Source organism: Talpa europaea (genome assembly GCF_964194135.1).
Source record: "Talpa europaea genome assembly, chromosome: 12".
Lineage (NCBI taxonomy): Eukaryota > Metazoa > Chordata > Mammalia > Eulipotyphla > Talpidae > Talpa > Talpa europaea.
The window spans coordinates 86,566,920-86,576,639 of record NC_140079.1 but is presented as its reverse complement, the minus strand read 5'-3'; positions in this window follow the sequence as shown (position 1 = coordinate 86,576,639).

The following is a 9,720-nucleotide window of genomic DNA, read 5'->3' as shown; positions in this document are numbered from 1 at the left end:
GATGGCAGCGTCCGGAAGGGGAATTCGGGGGAAGGGTGGGAGCGAGGAGGCAGGGGCTAGGCCCCCGCCGGAGAGCGCGGGAAGCGAGGGGGATTGGGAAGCTGGGGACCCGCCGTTGGCGGGCGGGGGGAAGCCCCGCGGTGTCGGGGGTGGATCGAGAAGACCGCGGCGCGAGGAAGCGCCGCGAGGCGGAAGGGGAGGGGGGTCTCGCGGGCCGGAGGAAAGCGAGAGGGCGCGAGCCGGCCTGGCGCGCGTGCGCGTCGCCGGGAAAGGGGAGGGGGAGGAGCGCGCGGGCGGGAGCGCCCGAAGGGGGAGGGGCAGGGCGGAGGGAGCGGCGGCGCGAGGGGTCCGCGCGCGCCGGGGCGGTTGGCTCCGGGCGGGAGAGGCGAGGAAGGAAAGGTGACCCTCGCGCCCTGGCCTTTAGGGTGGGGAGGGAGAAGCGCGGGCGCTCACGCACGCCAAGGATTTAGGGTCTCTAAAGCTCAAACAGCCTTAGAAGCCGGCGGCCGCTGTCGCTTCACAATGAGCGTGTGAAGCGCTGGGGGAGGAGCCCGAGCAGCAGAGAGGAAGGAAGGGCCGGCCGCCCCGCCCACGCCGCCGGCGCTGCGCTGGGATACCTCCGCGGCGGTGTGAGATGTCACGACGTTGCGTGCAGTTCTTCCGCCGCTCAGGGGCCCAGAGGCGGAGTCTAAATGCAAAAAAAATCCCGGGACGAGACTAACCAAGTGGCTGCCCCTCTGAGGCGGGTGGTAGGTTTTGGGGGTAGTGAGTCTCCACCTTGTCTGCTTCAAATAAAAGACTGATGGGCATTAAAGTTATCCGTTTGAGAATGTTGATCTTTGCGGATAAAGGTATGCCTAGTCCTAAATTATTTTAATTTTCAATGTATTTAAACCGAAATGGGTTTTCACTGCCGTTGAATGAGCCTTTGAACTGTGGTAACAGAGACTGAGGCCCAAAGTTCCTACGGTCTAGTTCAAAACCCTTCATCCAACTCTGCAGATGAAGGCAACCTTCAGTCCTGCAAAATAGTTGGACACTAGGACATCAGGTTAAATGCTTTGGATACAGCCCTAACTAAACCACAGGCCCGCAGGAGTTCATGCTAGTGGTAGATTAGGACATTTTAGATGAGCTCCATTAGGTGAATTCAGCACAGGGCACTATGAGAGCAGACAGAAGTGGATCTAATCCTGCACTGGGTAACGTGAAATGATAAGAGGGTAAGAAGATGGGTTTCTAGGCAGGGAAACAGGAAGTGCAATCTAAGAAAACTTCAAAGCAGGGCCGAGGAACTTAATATTCAAGAGGAAGGAGATTAAGCAATGAGATTGGGAAGGTAGGTGACCTGAGACCAGATTTTAAAAGGGACTTGGACATTCTCCTCGAAGCAGTGGGGGGCCTTTTGCAGACCATCAAGAAATCAGATTTGCATTCTAATGGATTGCCCGTTGCAATGTGGAGAATGAAGACCCAGTGATGGGTCTGTAGTCTTAGTCCCAACAAATCTCTCAATATCTCAAACTCTGCACTCGAGGTATTGGCATAGGAACTCTTTCCAAGCCCTCCCTGCCAAACGTGTACCACCTAACTAAAAGTCTGTAGCTAAATACCACCCTCTGGGAAGTATTTCTTCACCCCTGCCTGGCACCTAGCTTCAAGTGCACTAGGTTCTCTTCCTGTGTGATTGCCGAGCAACTGCCCCCACTTTGTTTCTAACAGCTGCTTTAATTCTGTCTTCCTGCCAGTATCTGCTCCCTAGGGAGGGGGATCTTGTCTCTTACTCATCACTCTCTCTGCAGTATTTAGCACTGCACAGGAAGCCAATGAAATACTTTGGGAGGTGAATGGATCCAAGGGGTACCTTAAAGACCATGACTCCTGGATGTCATGGTCTGAATTTCCTGGCATTACCTGTACCGCCGGATGCCGTGCCATCTCTCCAGCCTCATGGACATTCCTGTCCCCTGACACCCACGTCCTCCTCTTACGTTCAACTTCTGAGTTTTCACCCCATTAAAATCCATTTCCACAAGGTGACTTGTCCTCAGTCAGCTTTGCCTTTGTGCATGCCGTTCCTTACCTGCTTTCTCATGCTCCAAGTCAGCTGTCAGCCCTTCCAAACATCATAGTATGAACTCCCTCCCAGAGCAGTGAGCTGGTGTTTATAGGGTTGTCCTTTCCAGTAGAGTCGTAGGTCATAAAAGGCAGTGACCAGGGCTGTATTTTACTCATTTCCCTATCCTGCATGTCCACCTCAGTGGCTGGTGCACAGTCACTCAGTAAATTGGTAAACAGAATGTTGTCTTATATGCAATTTAGAAATTACATCACTGTGATTTGATATGGAGTGATTTCCAGGGTACATTGCTAAGTGAAGAAAGCAAAGTTCAAATGTTTATATGTAAATTATACCTCTTGTGCAAGAGGAAATAAGAAAACAAATACATCTGCAAATTTCTAAGAAAAACACAAGAATAAACCAAAAATTAATAAAATTGGTTATCAATGAAAGATAAGGGGAGGGTCTTCCTGGTGGCGCAAGTGGTTGAGTGCAGCACTGTGAAGCTGTCTGAAGCCTCTGCAGCACAGGTTCAATCCTGGCCAGGGAGATACCCTCATGGCACGGCAGACCTCTCCTGTCTCACCCACTGCTCCCCTCAGCAGTGGATTTCAGTCAGTCTGCCTGTTTTGTTCCCCACTCTGTCTCTGGTGAATCCTCTCACCCTCTGGCACATCTGGTCTGTACCCCGTTCTTGTATAAATAAAAAAATCTTTAAAAAAAAAAAGAAAGAAAGATAAGGGGAAATGAGGATTCTTTGGTTGCTGGGTAACATTCTTTTTGTTGACAGCAACAACTCAGATTGAGGAAAGGGAGACACTTCTTTGAGTAGTCCCTTTTTCATAAAGTTTTGATCATGTTAATTGTTCTCCTATTCAAAAAGTGAATGATCAAGCAAATTAACAGTTAGTGAATTGAGATAAATACTGAAGTTCTTGGTAATCTTTCAACTTCCCTTTCAAACACATCTTTGAAATTGTTTTCAAAATAAGGAATTTGCACATAAATACATATTTATAATTTATAAGTATTATAATTTTGATAAGTACATTTATAATATACTTATAAATAAGGGGTCTCCCTGGTGGTGCAAGGAGTTAAGTCTCAGCACTTAAAAAAAAATAAATAAGTAAAAATTGATACCTCTCTAAAGTTAGGGAGAGTAACTCATCTGATTATGTATATCGAACATCCACAAACCCATGATAAAACTGTGAGCACTTTGTGGCTCTCAGAAGTACCCCTAGGCATAGCCTAGTGTTCACTGCATTTTACTAAAGTGTAGCTAAGGAGAAGGAATACCAGAGAGAGGCTCACTGATACTGGGGCCACATTGATACAAATAACGAGGCCGTACACCTCACTTAAGACGTGACCTCTTCCAGGGATAGTGTCTGGAAGCATGCAGAATGGCCTGACTCTGACATCCCTCACTTCAGCCTCCAACAGCACTGTCCCAAGCCCTGTAATAAAATCATTTACCTTTATACCAAGAAGGTTGGGAGAGCACCAAATCCACAGGTGGCCAGTGCCCAGGCCAATCTCAAGGTGTTGCGAGACCTGAAGTTCTTTTTTTTTTAAGATTTATTTATTTATGCACACAAGAACTCGGGTATAGGCCAGAGGTGTGGGAGGTAAGAGGATTCACCAGAGACAGAGTGGGAAACAGAACAGGAGACTGACTGAAATATACTGCTGATGGGAGCAGCGGGCAAGACAGGAGAGGTCTGCTCCGCCATGTGAGTCACCTCCCTGGCCTGGGATCAAATTCATTCTGCAGTAGCTGTGGATAGCTTCACAGTACTGATGCTTAACCCCTTGTGCCACCAGGGAGGCCCTGAGACCTGAAGTTCTTATAAGCTTGTCTGGGACAAAAACCAATGTGAAGGCCTGCGGTAGTTCCACAAGTGCTAATGTGTCCCACTCCCAATCAAGTGCCCTTTTCTTAACAAGGAGCAGAAATCATTGGGGAAGTGTTGAAAGCACAAGCATAGACTCAGGAAGCTAAATGAAAAACGAAACTTTTATGAGTAATAAAAAAAGTCCAAAGAATGGCCGGTACCACAAGATGAGACATTCACCATGTCAACTACTCCCCAACACACATCCTGTGGGGATAATTTTCCTTCTTAAAGGCCTGAACCCTTCCCAAGAGGCACCATCTGGTAGCAGAAAGAACAGAGTATGTCCCGGGAGGGAATTCTAGCTCGCCTTTGTTTCTTACCGACTAGGGGAAGTGATTGGGCCTCTGGGGCTCCAGTCTCAATGTGCAAAGGGAAGAACTGGATTGGAGGAACTGGATTGGAGGAGAGACGCCAAGCTCTGGCCTGCAGGAGACAGAGTGTGAACCAAGCAGGCATGGGGCAAACTGGAGAACGTGCCTTGTCCCATAAGGTGTCTGTCTCACCTCCAACAAACTTCTGCCAGGTAGGGATGTGTCCCAGGGCTAGCACAGATCTCAATTTTTTTTAAAAAAATAGGCATGAAGTTTGGGTTTTTTTGTTGAAATCTCCCATTTTTTCCTCCCCCCTCTGGAGATAATCTGTGTGTCAAGTACAAGTCCATAAGTCACCAGTGACTATCCACTGGGTTGAATTAATTCCAATATCTGCCATTCTCCTTAACCAGTTAGAGTATAAGCCTATAATCAATGTCTTTCCAGTATCTTCTGCCTGTGTTTCTTTCTACTGTTGACAAAAAATATCTTTGACATCCAAATATGGTAGGAGGACCTGCTTTAGGCTTCATCAAGGAAGGTAGGCATACCCTCACCGTGCTTTGCAGCTATTTTGTGAATATGTTTCTTTTATGACATCTTTTCTTTCCTTTCTAGAAGAAGATTTTGCCATTCTCTTTTTTGTTAACTACCTGGATAGGAAATAGAAATTCCAGAGGCTTTCACACCCAGCTGCCATGTTCTCACTCCTTGGGCCAGAGAGCCAATATGGGCATCTGAGAGTTGCCAGAGGTGTCTACTCCAATTATACTCTTGGGAAGTTGGAAATAACCACTGGGCAGAACTGTGGACCAGCTGAGCCCTCTGCAAGCTGGACTTGAGCTAAGAATCTATGTATTACCTGACCAACTTCAGCTGACACTTTGATTAGGGGCCACCATGGGATTTGGATCCCTAGGAATTAGCATCAATTCAGAGCCAATCTCTAGTAATCCTCAAAAGATGTGTGGGCCTCCTCTGGTGGTGCAGGCGGTTGAACGCCGCGCTGTGAAGCTGTCTGCAGCCTCTGCAGCACCAGTTTGATCCTTGGCCAGCCGGCGAGGGTCCCATATGGCGAGACAGACTTTCCTGTCTCACCCACTGCTCCCCTCAGCAGTGTACTTCATCAGTCTGCCTGTTCTGTTCTCTGCTCTGTCTCTGGTGAATCCTGTCACCTTCCCACGGATCTGGCCTGTACCCTGGTTCTTGTATAAAATAAATAAATCTTTAAAAAAAAAGATCTGGTGCATTCTCCTTCCTAATGCACAGGCAAGTAAAAAAACCACAGTTCCTTTCTCAAGGTGATCCAACCTCCCTTTCAATCAAGGTGCTCTGGCTCAAGAGGACTAGAGACTGGGAGAGAGATCATGACTCTCCACTTTAGATTACTGCTACCAAAGCAAGATATTTTTTGTCTGATACATAGATCAAGTGGATTTTTAGTAGGCTGCTCATCTATTTGTTCTAAGGAACAAGATGAGCAATTAGGCACTGCCAAAGATTGCTCTGAGCCAGGGCATTTTGATTACTGATGCCCAGTACAGCAGATACATTGGCTTGTCTTTGATAATATACTATCATTTGGCCTCTCCTATCTCAGGTTTCCATGATGCCATTAAAATCAGGGAGCCCGTTGCAATGGCAGCATCCTCCATGGATGTACCTGGTTTACACAAACACAGAGCAACAGCAGAGCTTTCAAATAATGCAGGTGCTTTCCTCACTAATGTATTTCCCAATGCTTTTCCTGGAGGAAGCGTCTTCTAGGCCTCCTTATGAGATGTAGGTAGGAGGTGAATATATTGACAGCACATGATCAGTCTATTCTGATAGTCCTATCTCCCTATGTCTTTAGATTCCCTACTCCACATCACAGCAGGGAAATTCTGGCATCTCAACTTTCTTAAATGTAGGACATTCCTGAGTTCAAATTTCAGTCAACTTACCAGATTTACTGTTTGAGCCACTTCAAGTTACATAAGCCAACACACAAAATCCAAACTTGCTAATAAGGGGCCTCCCTGGTGCACAAGCGGTTAAGCACAGCACTATGAAGCTGTTCCCAGCACTGCAGCAGGAGTTCAATCAATCCCTGACTGGCCAGGGAGCTACCCACATGGCACAGCAGACCTCTCCTGCCTGCCCGCTGCTCCCCTCAGCAGTGTACTTTGTTCAATCTGCCTGTTCTGTTCCCCACTCTGTCTCTGGTGAATCTTCTCACTCCCTGCACCTCTGGCCTGTACCCCAGCTCTTGTATGCATAAATAAATCAATCTTAAAAAAAAAAAAAAAGGCAGATGGACAGAAAGCACTGCTGAGGGGAGCAGCAGGAGCAACAGAAGAGGTCTGCAGCACCATGTGGGAATCTTCCTGGCCAGGCAGGAATTGAACCCGCACTGCCGAGGTTGCGGACAGCTTCACAGCGCTGTGCTCAATCCGCTGTACCACCGAGGAGGGCCATCTTTTTCATTTTTTTTTAAAAAAAGATTTATTTATTTATTTATTTATACAAGTACTGGGTACAGGCAGAAGCGCAGGAGGGTGAGAGAATTCACCAGAGCCAGAGTGGGGATCAGAGCAGGCAGGAGGACCGAAGTACACTGCTGAGGGGAGCAGCGGGCGGCAGGAGAGGTCTGCGCGCCATGTGGGACCCTCCTCTGGTGGCCGGGGAGCAGCTGGGGATTGAACCAGCGCTGCAGAGGCTGCGGGCAGCTCAACCGCTGCGCCACCAGGGGAGGCCCATCTTTTTCATTTTTTAATGAAGAAATTCTGCAGTGGTGAAATTGTCTATATTCTTTTTTTTTTTTTTTTTTGACTGTTGCTTTCCTGTGAGGTAAGATTATGATGATACTTGATCTGGTAAAATCAACATAAATTGTATTTTTCTAGCACCCCTCTAGCATTAGTAAATACAAACATTTTGCCATCAAGTTCAATAACAAAATAATCTACACTTGAGTCACACTTTACCCTTCTTATTTTGGAAAAAAAAACTGGTCTTTTTTTAATTAAGTCACAGTATAACATGCATGAAAACACTGTCCCAGTCAATAAACTGCCCTTGTGATTTGCAGTGTCCCCATAGTTGATGAGAGGCCAGCCCACACACTCTAGCCAAACCGCTTAGTTTTGCTAATACAGCTCAACAGCAGTGATAGACGATAAGTAAACGACTAGGTTTGTCTGTTTTGGCAAAACTTTGTAGACACTGAAATTTGAATTTAATATAATTTTCATATCTTTTTTTTCCAACTAACCAAAATTGTAAAAATCATTCTTTGTTCTCAGCCACACAGAAACAGGTAGTAGGCTAGATTTAGCCTGCGGGCTCTAGTTTGCCAACCTCTGATCTAAGCATAGATGAGTCACAAATGCATATCTCAAGTCATAATTTGTACTCTGAACTCCATGCTTACATATGCAACTGCCTTTTTGACATGTCTATTTGCATCCTATGGGTATATAAAAAAGAAACCAATTAGTCTTGGTTATGTTTTTATCAAAATTTTGTAATGAAAAACTTTAAAAGTACAAAATAGTTGAAGGAAAAATTTGGTGTACAACTGAATACCCACAAGCAAGATTTGCTCAATAACATTTTGCTATACTTCTCTTATCACATAGTTATCCATCTATTCCATTTACGCTTGTCAAAGTTAACTGAGTAAACTCAGTACATTTCACCCTAAATATGTCAGCATGTATATGTTTATGTAAAGTTCAATGTTTATTTGATAGTTTTTTTTCCTTTCATGGTAAAATTCACATATAATGTTCTCAAGTTTTATGTAAATAAAATCAACAATATGCATTCTTTTTTTTTTTTTTTTGTCTAGCTTCTTTCACTTGGAACTAATGTTTTGAGATTAATCCAAGGTATCAATAATTTGTCCTTCTTATTGTGGAGTAATATTCCATCTTATAAGTATTTCACAATTTGTTTATTCACTCACCTATTGATGGGAATTTGAGTTTTCAGTTTTTTGCTGCTATAAGAAACATTTTTTTTAAAGATTTATTTTATTGATACAATAGATGGGATACAGGCCAAAGGCGTGGGAGGGTGAGAGGATTCACCAGAGACAGAGTAGAGAGCAGAACAGGCAGACAGACTGAAAGCACTGCTGAGGGGAGCAGTGGGCGAGACAGGAGAGGTCTGCTGCGCCATGTGGGTATCTCCCTAGCCGGCCGGGAATTGAACCCACACTGCAGAGGCTGTGGACAGCTTCACAGCGCTGCACTCAACCCACTGCGCCACTGGGGAGGCCCTATGTTAACATTTTTATGAACATTGCCAAACAAGACTTTTAACAACATGTATTTCACTTTCTTTTCAATAAATACTAAATTTAGAATAGCTGGATCACAGGGTAGGAGTAGTCTAACTTTTCAAGAAACTGCAAAACTCTTTCTACTGACCACATGTGAGAGTTTGAGATGCTTTACTTCCTTGTCAATGTTTTTAAGTGCAATCTTTAAATTTGGCATAGTTTCTCATTGTGCTTTCTTCTGGAAGTGTAACAGTCTTAGATTTTACATATTGGTCTGTGATCCATTTTGAGTTACTTTGTGCATATGGAATGAAGTAAGGATTGGAGTCTCAGAAGGTGGAGAGATGGAGATCTTTTGAAGCACCATTTGTTGAAAAGGCTATTGTGTCTCTATTGCACTGTATTAGTGCCTTTGTCACAAGTCAGTTTCCAAATAGGTGTGGATTTGTTTCTGAATTCCCTAATCTGTTTAACTGACCAGTCTGGCTATCGTAACATTATGACTGTGTTGCTTTGATTACTGTAGCTTTATAATATTTGAAATTATCTAGTTGTTGCCCTCTATGTTTTTTTTTTTTTTTAAAGATTTATTTATTTATGCATACAAGAGCTGGGGTAAGGCCAAAGGTGTGGGGGTGGGGGTGAGAGGATTCACCAGAGACAGAGTGGGGAGCAGAAAAGGCAGACTGATAGAAATACACTGTTGAGGGGAGCAGCGGGTGAGACAGGAGAGGTCTGCTGCGCCATGTGGGTAGCTCCCTGGCTGGGGATCGAACTCATGCTGCAGTGCCTGCGGATAGCTTCATAGGTTGTGTCTTAACCCTTTGCACCACCAGGAAGGCCCTGTTGCCCTCTACTTTGTTCTTTTTCACAGTTGTGTGGCTACTCTAGGTACTTATCCTTTCCACAGACATTTTTAAAATAACGTCGATTTCTACCAAGCAGTCTGCTGGGATTTAGTTTGGTGTTACATTGGTCTGTAGACTAATTGAGAATTGTTATTATAACAATATTGAGTCGGGGCCTCCCCAGTGGCGCAGCAGTAGAGTGCTGGGCTGCGAAGCTGCCTGCAACCTCTGCAGCGCTGGTTCGATCCCTGGCCACCGGCGAGAGTCCCACATGGCACGCAGACCTCTCCTGCCGCCCGCTGCTCCCCTCAGCAGTGTACTTTGG